Source organism: Pipistrellus kuhlii, unplaced genomic scaffold (assembly GCF_014108245.1).
Source record: "Pipistrellus kuhlii isolate mPipKuh1 unplaced genomic scaffold, mPipKuh1.p scaffold_m20_p_1, whole genome shotgun sequence".
NCBI classification, from domain to species: Eukaryota; Metazoa; Chordata; class Mammalia; order Chiroptera; family Vespertilionidae; genus Pipistrellus; species Pipistrellus kuhlii.
The window spans coordinates 53864694-53877802 of record NW_023425404.1 but is presented as its reverse complement, the minus strand read 5'-3'; the positions used below and the strand labels follow the sequence as shown (position 1 = coordinate 53877802).

The 13109-nt window shown below is 39.6% G+C and overlaps 1 protein-coding gene across 2 annotated transcripts in view; it reads right to left on the bottom strand.

The window, feature by feature from the left end:
• Positions 1-13109, bottom strand: part of GPR176 (G protein-coupled receptor 176) — a 108496-nt gene that overhangs the window by 52345 nt on the left and 43042 nt on the right. The window lies entirely within an intron of this gene.

Below are 13109 nucleotides of genomic sequence, written 5' to 3'. Positions count from 1 at the left end.
TTCACATACTCACAACTGTAAACCTACTTTTGTACACCTACTTTTGTACCAGCGTGTGTGTGTGTGTGTGTGTGTGTGTGTGTGTGTGTAAAATCCTGTTAGCTGTGGGTAGAGTGAATATTAAAAAGCAGGAATAATGAGAGAGAAACCAGTTAGGAGAACATTAAGTCTTCCAGGTAAGAGATGACTGTGCTAAAACTACCCTGTTTTCCTGAAAATAAGACAGTGTCTTATATTAATTTTTTCTCCCAAAGTTGCGCTAGGTCTTATTTTCAGGGGATGTCTTATCTTTCCATGCACTAGGTCTTATTTTCGGAGGATGTCTTATTTTCGGGGAAACACGGTATCAGGGTGGGAGTTGAAACGGGGAAGTGTGCAGATGTAGGATATATTGTGAAGGCATAATCAATAGTATTTGCAGATAGATAGTCTGTAGAGGGTGAAAGAAAAGAAATCAAAAGTGACTTCCACGATTCTTACTGGCACATCTATATAGAAAATGGTGTCATTTACTGAGATGAGAAAGAGAAATCTGTTCTCCAGAAGTATATGAGAGTTGAGATCATTGTTTAATTTATCCTCTTCTTGACAATCACACTTTGGATGTAAATAATTACCCCTACATATGAAGAGCTTCCAAGGTTCAACCAAGCTATGTTGCTCTGAGTGAAATCAATGAAGAAAACATATGCCTGAAAAGACCAGAAAGGAAGCACTGCTGAGTGGAAAAGCTTGTTTCCAAAGTTTCTTCAAGAATTTGAATACCAGAGCAACACAAGGTTCTTTACTTTGAAGTTGTAAACAAAATATTTTATACCATCTGCTTAAAATATTTTTTTCCACTCAAACTGATATTCTTGTTAGTTATTTTCTTCCTGATGTCAGTCACAGATGCTTAACCTAGTTAAAGGAATTGGAGGACTATTTCCTCAGGCTCAAGACAAGAACCTGGCATTTAAAGGAACACAACCCCGGTTAACTCTTTCCCTAAGGCAGGACTTGGTTCTTCTTCATAAACAACTCATTTTCCTTAGGAGCACAAGCCAGTGGGCTGCAGCCCCTCGTCGCCATAGCAACGGCAATTTCACACACCAAATTGGTTTTCTCAGAACATAGACTTAGAGTAGCACTTTTTTTTTTTTTTAACATATAGTTTAGTACATAAAGGATTTGGTGTGATTTTCAGTCTTAGATGTGTTTTGTTTTTAAAATGTCAGAGTGACTGAAGACCAAGACCAAAAAAGAATTCCCAGCTTTGCTCTAATTGCTCCAGGGGCTGCTATGTGCCCTTGAACAGTCTCCTTTTGGTATTGTGGCTCAGGAGTATCGTAAGCGCATGTGGTCAGATACAGTCCACCAGAAACAATGATCTACTGGCATATCCTGAAAGAAAGGACCTCCTTACTCCTTTATTGCATGCTATTCCTATTCTTCTGGTCTAGTGTTTCCTGACAGCTCAGAAAAGAAAAATGCATGATGAAGTTGCTCAACTATAATATTATGAGAAATCGGGGAAAGATTCGTGAAGGCAATGGTTTCTTAAGTTCCCAAATGGCCCCAGAGAGCAAGTAAAACACATATACCATCTATCTCACTCATGGTAAACATTGAAAATCTACCACAGCCCTCTTTACCTCTGGTCCCAGTACAAGGCGTCAGAATCTTTTTCAACACTGCATTCCAGGCAGCTGCCACCAATCTAATGGAGTTGGTAACAGCACTGACATCTATTTGCTACCCGGGATTAGAATCTTAGCCAGTGTTTCAAAAATCAAGTCCAGCATTCCTTAGTAGTCAAAAAGGGATCCTAGGACTGCAAAACAAGCTGAAAATTGGTTATTTCCTTGGTAACTTGCTTATAAAGCCAACTAATCAGTTATCAATTAAGGCAGTCTGAAATCAAACATGGTTTATTAGGAAATGTGTTTGCTAATGTCAACAAGGTCAGAAGGTAATCTCACATGTGCCTGTTAGCTTTTTTTCTTGATCAGAGATCATATACTTAGCAAACCAGCTGTGCTACAAGTATATACTAGTAGTGTATCAGATTTTTTAAAGTATCAGATTTTTTTTTAAGTGCAGGTATAATCAGCTCAAAACTATCATGGGAAAGCAACTTGGAGTACATATTTAAATAAACTCACTAGGAGCTATCATCACAAAGACAAGCAATAACAAGCGTTCGTGAGGGTGTGGAAGAAAGGGAACCCTCATGCATTGACTATGGGAATGCAAATTGGTACAGGCACCATGGAAACAGTATGGAGGTTTCTCAAAAAATCAAAAATAGAACTACCATGGAAGAGAACCAAGATGGTGGTGTAGGTAAACACCTGTACTCACTGCCTCCCACGGCCACATCAAAATTACAACTAAAATACAGAACAACCTGAAATCTGACTGAATGAAAGTCCTACAACTAGACAAGTAAAGAAGAAAGCACATTGAGACTAGTAGGAGGGGCTGAGGCACAGAATGGGCTGGTCTGAAACCCTTTGTGCAACGTGTTTGTTTTTTTTAATCTGGAATGATATCCCTAAGGCCTCCTGTTTGAGAAGCAGGGGGTGCCAGCCCCACACCAGCCCCCAGCCCAGGGTTCCAGAGCTGAGCAATCCCCATAACTGCAGGCTTTAAACCCAGTGGGGACTGTGGCAAAGTGACAATGGAGGCTGCTGGAGACCCAGGTGTTCCTCTTTAACGGCTGGCACACAAATTCACACCGTCTCTTTCTCTGAGCTCCAGCACCGGCTTTGGGGAGAGTGGGAGATTCAGGGACATACAGGGAGGAACCAGACTGTCTGGCATTGGGCTAGGAACTGGGGAGCAGATTTATCCCAGAAAGGGGTGCTCACAGGGGTCATTGTTCTTCCCCTCTAAGGCAGAGCTGACTAGCAGTCATATCTGAGTTTCCATCATTGTGGCCCACACTGTTCACTCTGCCCTGGTTATTCCCTGAGACCCCACCCCATCCAATTTGCAGCCCCACCCAGGCTGTTTGCAGTGACTTTTCCATATAAATAGCCTATCCTGGCTCAGGCTTCAGACTTTGCTAAAATCTCTTAAATGGCAGCAGCTGGAGTCAGCATGCCCCAAACCTATCAATAAAAGGCCCAAGACCTGCATTAGCATCAGCCTCTGGAACAAATCCCACCATACCCACATTAGCATTATGGGGGTGCCAGAAGAAGAGAGAGAGCAAGATATTGAAAACCTATTTGAAGAAATAATGACAGAAAACTTCCCCTACCTGGTCAAAGAAATAGACTTACAAGTACAGGAAGCGCAGAGAGTCCCAAACAAGAGGAACCCAAAGAGGCCATCACTGAGACACATCATAATTAAAATGCCAAAGGTTAAAGACAAAGAAAGAATCTTAAAAGCAACAAGAGAAAAGCAGTTAGTTACCTACAAGGCAGTGCCCATATAACTGTCAGCTGATTTCTCAATAGAAACTTTGCAGACCAAAAGGAAGCGGCAAGAAATACTCAAAGTGATGAATAGCAAGGACCTACAACCAAGATTACTCTACCCAGCAAAGATCTCATTTAGAATAAAACATCAGATAAAGAGCTTCACAGATAAGAAACAGCTAAATCACCACCAAACCAGTATTATATGAAATGGTGAAGGGTATTCTTTAAGAAGAGGAAGAAGAAGAGGAGGAAGAAAAAGATAAAAAAAATATGAATAAAATGGCAATAAATACATACCTATCAATAATTGAATCTAAAAATCAAAATAAATGAACAAGAAATCTAATGAACAAAATAAACTGATTAATGAAATAGAAAAAGAGGCATGGAAATGGAACAGACTGATGAATCTCAGAGGAAAGCAGGGGGAGAGAGGTGGGAAGAGATTAACCAAGAATTTTATATGCACGTATGCATTACCTATGGACACACACAATAGGGTGGTGAAGGCTTGGGGAGGTGCAGGAACCAAGTGGGGGGGGGGTGGCAATGTGAGAAAACAGGGAGATATCTGTAATATTCTTAATAATAAATATTTAAATAAACAAATACATAAATCCAGCAATCCACTTCTTGGTCTATAGACAAAGGAATTGAAATCAGGATCAATGGATGAATGCGTAAAGAAGATGTGATATATATACACAATGGAATATTATATTCTGCCATGAGAAAGAAGGAAATCCTGGTGTTTGTGAACTCTGAGGGCTTATGCTATGTAAAATAAGTCAGAAAGAGAAAGACAAATACTATATGATGTCACTTATATGTAGAACCTAAAAAAGTCACTTTTGGGGAAAAAAAGTATAGTAGTGGTTGCTGGGGACTGGAGTGGTAGAAATGAGGAAATGTTTGTCAAAGTCTAAAAAGTTATAAGAATAACAAATTCTTTAAATCTAAAGTACAACACGTTGATTACAGGTAATAATTCTGTAGCACATACTTAAATGTTACTAAGAGAGAAGATCCTAAATGTTCTCACCACACACATAGAGAAATGGAACCTGTGTAATGGGATGAAGGAGTCAGCCAATAGTAAGTTGATAATCATTTTGCCATATATAAATGTACCAAATCAACACACTGTACACCTTAAGCTTACACAATGTTACATGTCAACTTTATCTCAATAAAGGAGGGAAGAATGAATGAATGAGTGAGTGAATAATTAAGCAAGCCCATTAGGTACAGGGCTTTCCTATCTTATTTACCATTGTATCTACAATGTCTAAAACATTACTTGTCACACAAAAAAATACCTGTTACTTCACTTCCATTGGGATAGCTACTATTAAATTTTTTAAAAATACAAGTGTTGACAAGGATGTGATGAAATTGGAACACTTGTGCACTGCTGGTGGGAATGTAAAGAGATACAGCCACTTTAGAAAAGAGTATAACGGTTTCTAAAAAAGCACACAACAAAAACTTTAAAAATAGAATTACCATGTGATCCACCAATTCCATTTCTGGGCATAAGTTGAAAAGATTCAAAGAAAAGACTCAGAGATATTTGCACACCTATGTTCACAACATTATTTATGACAGCCAAGAGGTGGAAGCAACCTAGATGTCCATCAATGGATGAACAGATAAATAAAATATTATATACACATACAAAGAAATATTATTCAGCCTTTAAAAGGAAGGAAAACCTGTCATAAGCTAAATGTGGATGAACCTTGAGGACATTATACTAAGTGAAATAAGCCAATCACAAAAGGACAAACACTGCATGATTCCATTTAAATGAGACTAGAGGCCCAAATTCGTGCAAGGGTAGAGTCCCTTGGCCTGGTTAATGATCAGTGCTGATTGGAGCCTTCTGGCTGCTGGCCGGGGGCCTCCCTTCATTCCATGCTTCCCCCGATGGTCAGTACATGTAATAGCGAGTGATCAAATTCCTGGTCTCTAGAGAGTTGTCTAAAGTGGCAACCACAATATAAAACCAAAGGTAAAAAAACAACTCCAGAATTGGTAAAAATAAATAAATAAATAAATAAATAAATAAATAAATAAATAAATAAATAAATAAATAAATAAATAAATCATGTTTTGCCAGTCATTTTGCTAAATGTAAAAAGCTTTTCCTATAGAAATATAAGGTAAGAACTTTTATTTTTTTTATATAAACCTTTATTGTTCATATTATTACAAAAGTTCCTCATTTTTTTCCTCTCCACCAGGTTCCTACCCCACCCTCTGCCCTTTCCCCACCCCCCATTGTTCTCATCCATAGGTGCACAGTTTATGTTCAGTCTCTTTCCGCACCCCCCACTCCTCTTTCCCCCGAGAATCGTCAGTTCACTCCCCTTCCATACCTCTGATTCTAGTATATTCAACAGTTAGTATTGTTCATCAGGTTTTTTAATTCCCTTGGTTTTTAGATTCACTTGTTGATAGTTATGTATTTGTTGTTCATAATTTTTATCTTTATTTTCTTTCTCTTCCTAAAGAACCCCCTTCAGCAATTCATATAATTCTGGTTTGGCAGTGATGAACTCCTTTAGCTTTTTTTTTATTAGTGAAGCTCTTTATCTGGCCTTTGATTCTGAGTGATAGCTTTGCTGGGTAGGTTATTTTTTACTGTAGATTCTTGCTATTCATCACCTTAAATATTTCTTGTCATTCCCGTCTGGCCTGCATGGTTTCTGCTAAGAAATCAGCTGACAATCATATGGGTGTTCCTTTATAGGTAACTACCCATTTCTCTCTTGCTGCTTTTAGTATTCTCTCTTTGTCTTTTGCTCTTGGAATTTTAATGATGATGGGTCTTGGTGTGGTCCTCATTGGATTCCTTTTGTTTGGGATTCTGTGCACTTCCTGGACTTGTAGATCTAATTCTTTCCCTAGATGGGGGAAGTTTTCTGTCACTATTGCTTTCAGTATGTTTTCGGTATCTTGCTCTCTCTCTTCTTCTGGGACCCCCATAATTCTGATGTTGGTTCGCTTGAAGTTGTTCCAGAGGTTTCTTACATTGTCTTCAATTTTCTGGATTCTCTTGCCTTCTAGCTTCTGCGGAGGAGTGTCTTCTGGCTCTTTATGTTCCAAATCTTTGACTTGATTCTTGCGATCTTCCATTCTGTTTTTAGGACTCTGTATAATATTTTTTATTTCAGACAATGTATTCTTTATTTCTTGTTGATCCTTTATCATTTCTTATTGATTCCTTATTAATTCTAGTTGATCCCTTTTCAAATCCTCATAGGTCTTATCGACCTTTTCTAGGAAATTCTTGAAAAACCTTATAAGCGTAGATTTGAACTCTATATCCAGTCACTTTTTGTCCTCCATTTCTTTCATTTGTGATCTGTTTCCTTGTCTTGGCATTTTCACAGCTTCCCTGTGTTCAGCTTGGATGGGGCGGAGTTTCAGAGTGGAGCCTACAGCCTTGGCTTCTGTCAGCCACACCCTATGAGGCTCCTGAGTCTCAGTATTCTTCAGGGTCCTTCAGTACTCTTTACAAGCACCTCTAAGAGAAAGGTGCCCTCAAGTTTCGCCTGCTACCAAACAGTCTAGGTCCTCCCCCAATGAGCCTGGAACTGGGGTTCAGTTTAGTTGGAAGTAGGGTTGGAAGTGGGGTTCAAAGCAGTCTGGAGCTTTTGTCTCCTTCCCGCTAGGGCAATCCAGCGGCACAGTCAACAGTCCGTTCTCTGTGCACAATGTGCGCGCCTCCGGGACTTCCTTTCGCCACTCCCCTGGGTTTCCGCCTTACATCCCAGGCTCCCTCTGTATGAGCCTGGGTCCCCAGGGTCTGGCCTAGAACTGGGGCTCAGCACAGTCCAGAGCTTTTGTCTCCTTCCCACTAGGGCAATCTAGCAGCAAAGTCAACAGTCTGTCCTCTGCGAGTAATGTGGGCGCCTCCAAGGGCTCTGCCTTTCGCCACTCCCCTGAGATTGCACCTAACAGCCCAGGCTCCCTCTGTATGAGCCTGGGTCCCCAGGGTCTCGCTCAGAACTGGGGTTCAGTGCTGTCGAATCTGGGGTTCAGCACAGTCCAGAGCTTTTATCTCCTTCCTGCTAGGGAACGCCAGCCAGGCACTCAGCCACCCCTCCTCTTCAGCTCCGTCCTCTCCAGGCGTGCGCAACGTGTCTCCATACCTTAGGCTTTTACAGCTCCTCCTCTCTTCCTTCTGGTTTTCTCTTTCCTTCTCGTTGTATAATTTCCAGTCAGTCAACTTTCCTGTAGTTCTGGGTAATGTCTATTTTGTATTTTAGTTGTATTTTATTGAAATTGTGTGTGAGGCTGCAGTTAGGTGATACCTATGCCGCCATCTTGGATTCTCTCTAAGGTAAGAACTTTTAAACTTGATACCCCATCTGGTGATATTAGTGATGATGTTCTCCATGATAAGGAAAGCAGATTTACTGGTGAATTTGCTGATTCATATGAATAAAAAATCACAGAGGTGAGAATCAAATAGGTTCTAAGAATCTTTTCTAAAAGTCAATGAACCACTACATTTAGTTGCAAATCACAAAATTCTATAAATAACCCATCTGGCCTTCAAGCAGATGTAGCAGCTGTTGTGGTAAAATCATTCACATTTGTTTATGATTATTCAGTACTACTGAAGGCTCTGATATCATTTTTGTGATCATCAAATGAGAACTGACAAGTTTTGCCACATTTGATAAGATGTCTGATATCTATGTCTGCTTTTGAAATTATATGAATGAAATCTCAATTGCCAAAATTTAATTTTAACTCTTAAATTAATTTTTTAATTTAAATTTTCAAAAATCCCTGAAAAAAACTGTACCAAAATTTGCTCTTACTTAAGGCTATTCAACATTATAAAGAGATCAAAACTTGCATCAGATTTTCAACAAGCCAGTGGCCCATACAAGATGAATAATATTAAATTAGGGTCTAATGCAGCATCAAAAATAATTTTTGAGATGTTTATTTTGTAGTCCTCATCTAGCATAATATCAAAAGGTAGGAACATTCTATAAAGAAAAAATGAGTACTAAAAAAACATTCTTTGTGAATATCTTTTCATCTCTTACTACCAAGGTAAGGTGGAGAGCAAAGATGTAGGAATATGTTTCATTACAAAGTATCTATATCTATATGTCTATATATCTATTTAAATAAGCCTAATATGCAAAGTGTCCCCTGGGGAGCTTGACTTGGTGACCAAGAGTTCGATCGCTCACTATAACGTGCGCTGACCACCAGGTGGCGCCACAGAAAGAAGGAAGGCTTCGGTTAGCAGCTGGAAGCCAGGGAAGGGAAGCCCTGGCTGGCAGCTGGCAGCCAGCAGCCACTAGGGACCCTACACATACACAAGTTTCATGCACTGGGCCTCTAGTTTCTGCAGAAATACAGTAGAGCGTCCCTCCCTCAATGCAGGTCTCACTCCCTTTAACAGACAGTATGTAACAGGTAGAGTGCACCACATGCTAAAGTTATCCTCTCATCACTTTAACCTCAGGCCCCTTTCCTAACACTCTAATGTGGTTCCTCTCTGCTCTCTGGATAAACACTTTAAACCCTTCTCCAAGCTCCCCTCAATGAAGCTTTCCCTTCATTTCAAGAGTATCTGCGCAAACTCTTTTCTATGTATTCAAATGTCCAATGCCTGGTAGAGTGGCATCTTTTTATAACATGATATACTAAAAACCAAAAGAGTTGAACACCCTGGGAATCTAACCTATTGCACTTTGTATTCAAAACAACTACCTTCATCTAATATGTACTGATCCCTCCTGAGTTACCCAAAAGCGAAAATGGAAAGGCATTCAGAAATAAACACTGATTAGCACTGCAAATGAAACTGCTGTCAAATGGGCAAGAGCTAATGAAGCTATAATTATTTCATCTAATTCAGCATTTATTTCCTAAGCACTTGCAAATATACAATCCATTGAGTTGGGCTCTATGGAAAAAAATAAAGATTACCAAAGTTAGAATATGATGATGGCAGAGGCATAAAAAAAAAACTCAGAAAAATGAGTTGATTTAAATATGTTTTAAATATGTTTTTATTGATTTTTACAGAGAGAGGAATGGAGAGGGGGAGTGAGAGAAATATCAATGAGAATCATTTATTGGCTGCCTCCTGCATGCCCCCACCCCTTATTGGGGGTCGAGCCCACAACCTGAATATGTGCCCCAACCAGGAATCAAACCAGTCCTCATGGTGCATGGAATGATGCTCAACCACCAAGCCGCACTGGTCAGTTTCAGTAAGCTCTTTAAGGCTGGAAGAAATGTGTTGTATAAATGAGATTAAAACCACATTGCAGAAAGTATAAAGTCTGACTTGGTGGGCCTTGAAGACTCTATACCTTTCCCTTCCTCCTGCAGAATAGATTAGGACAGATGGAATGTTCCTTCCAAATGGAAGGAGGATGCAGTCAAATACAGAGAGAAACTAAAAGTGCATGTATGCAAGAGGGTGAGGAGTATGAGAAGGGGGAGCACAGGCTCACAACTGGCACAATAGAACATCAAGTTGGCAAGGCAAGATGAGACCCAACTGTTAGAGGTTATGACTGACACACTTCATATAGGTAATAAAATACCAGGAAATGACTTTTTTTAATATATTTTATTAATTTTTTAGAGAGGAAAGGAGAGAGATAGAGAGTTAGAAACATCGATGAGAGAGATACATCGATCACCTGCCTCCTGCACACCCCCATGTGCCTGCAACCATGATACATGCCCTTGACCGGAATCAAACCTGAGACCTTTCAGTCCGCAGGCCGAAGCTCTATCCACTGAGCCAAACCGGTTTTGGCTCAGGAAATGATTTTTATTATGTTATTACTAGTAGCCCTGCCCCCAAATATGTGTGCCAGTAGCTCACTGCTGCCTTCCTGTAACTCCCCCCCTCCACCCTGCCCCTCCCTCCAGCTTGCTGCCCTGCCCCCTCCTGTAGCTCTCTGCCACCCGCTTTGTAGCTCCTGCCCCACCCTCCTGCTCATCCATGATCCAGTCTTTACACGGTCAGTCATTACGCGTCAAGGCGTAATGACCATTTGCATATTACATCTTTATTATATAGGATTGCTGCTACTATTATGACTGAATGTGTGTATGTTTAATCATAATAGAATATAAATAGTGCTTTATTTTTTAAAGTTTCATGACAGTAGGAAAATGGTTTGTAGACAGAAAATATCAGAAAAATTGAAACTATTTAAGAGTCCATGATAAAGATGCAGATTCTGACAGCTAACACTTCTTCAACACTAAGCACCGTACTTGTATTATCTCATTTAACCTTCAAGTCAACCTCACAAGGTAGATAAGTGGTACTAACCTCATTTTCTAGCTGAGAAAAATCAGGATCAGAGAGGTAACCTGCCCAAGGTCATAAAGCTAGTAGGTGGGAGTATCAGGTTCCCAATTCAGGCCCAACTCCTGAGCCCAAGTTTTTACTCCATTATATCTCAGGTGACAAAGACTAGACCAAGGAGTGGAAGGTAGTATGGAAAATATTTTTGGGGGTAGAATCAAATGGACTTTATATCAGATTAGATTTTGGAATGGAGTAAAGAGAGAAATCGAATATGACTGAAAGATTTCTGGTCCAGGTGTCTGCAAGTAAGAAGGTATAGAGTCTTCAAAGACTACTTCAAAGAAGATGACAGAGTAGGAATGAAAACTCCAACATTTGGCTGCAGCAAATGCAGAACTACTGAATCTCTGAGTCTCATGCGTCTCTTGCTTTGTACATTAGCACTTCACTCTGAGAAACTAACCAGCCATGCACTAATGTTTTTCTCACTAAAGAGAGTCAATGGAAGGCCTGCCTCCAAGTGGACCAACCAAGTGGGATGCACTGATTTCTATCAGCAACTTATACCTGCACCACCATCACCAGCCAACCAACCCCCACAATTACCATTAAGTTCATTTAGTTTTTATTTTTTTATTTTCATGGTCCTCCTTTTGGCAATCTATTCATTAACCAGATCTTTTATTACCAAGCAAAAAATGCAAAGCCAGATGGCAACATTTAAACTGATAAAATATGTCCCTTGTTAAGTTGTTCTGATGTAAAGATTTTCCAGGCCAGATGTTAAAATTACTGGGGAAAATGAAATCTGGGAAATAAACTAGCCATGTAAAACATAACAACATGAGGAATTCAAAATTTACTATATAAAGGTTAAGTCCCAAGAGAATATCCCTAAGTCCCAAGTGACTTATTTACCGTAAGTTTTCAGTCTCTAAATGTGTTTCAACCAAATAGGTGGGTGATACTACAAAGCTTTAACACAAGTCATCTTCTTCTTCTTTTCATTGATTTTCCTTAGAATTGGGCATCTTTTTCTAAGCCACATACATGTAGTGGTAATAATCCCCCTTCCTTAATGCCCCTAAAGAATGACATCAGGCATTCATCAATGACTCCTCACATGGACGATTTGCTAAGGAGAACAGTCCAAAAGCCTGTGAAACTATCCATTTTCACCAGTCCAAGTCTTCTCCTCACTTCTGCACAATTAATATTAGGCTAATTGCATTCATTTTTAATACCGATTGAACCCATCTTGAGTAACAAATTCCAAAGTTTTTCTACCTCATCAATCACTTTTTTTTCATTCTTTCAGTGTACTGTTAACTGCATAGGGACAGTAGTTGGCATGTGTTATATGACTTAGCTTGTCCTTCAGAAACACCCTGGTGTCAAATGAGTTATCTCTTGCACATTTGCAGAATTCATCATCATCTATTCAGTTTTTATCATCTTTACTTTCTTAAAAGCCAATAAAAATTGGAATAACAGAATGCTTCTTTTTAACCTCAAAACTAAGGGCAAGCCCAGCAAACTTGAGTCTACCATGGACTAACAGAAAGGGAAACCAGTACACAACCAATACTGCCATCTGTAGGTTGACTTACTTTTGTTTCCACCTATCAATGTCAGTTTTACATTCCTAAATATAGGAGGTGACACCTCCCTTTTGAACCTGATAAAAGTAAAATCAACCATTTCTGAAAACATATTAGGTTACTATGACAATAAGAATTTCAATGTCGCCGAAACCGGTTTGGCTCAGCGGTCCCAGGTTCGATTCTGGTGAGGGGCATGTACATTGGTTGCAGGCACATTCCCGGTGGGGGGTGTGCAGGAGGCAGCTGGTCGATGTTTCTCTCTCATCGATGTTTCTAGCTCTCTATCTCTCTCCCTTCCTCTCTGTAAAAAATCAATAAAATATATATTTTTTTAAAGAATTTCAATGTCTATTGTATCATACTTTGTTTGAAAAGGTTTGTTTTCAGAGAAATGTCTTTGCAGAATACACACTAGATGGACAAATGTTTTCATCTCTCTTAGAGTTGACATTTTAAAGGCATTCCTGGAAAAATACATATGTTCTCACACATAAGTAAAGTTAATCATTCATAAATATTTAGCTTTTCAACACCATACAGTAGATCCTTGAACAATATGGGTTGGAACTGCACAGGTTCACTTATATGTCAATTTAAAAAAAAAATAAATACCTAGGGGCCGAAACCAGTTTGGCTCAGTGGATAGAGGGTCAGCCTGTGGACTGAAAAGTCCCAGGTTCAATTCCAGTCAAAGGCATGTACCTTGGTTGCAGGCACATCCCCAGTAAGGGGTGTGCAGGAGGCAGCTGATCGATGTTTCTCTCTAATGGATGTTTC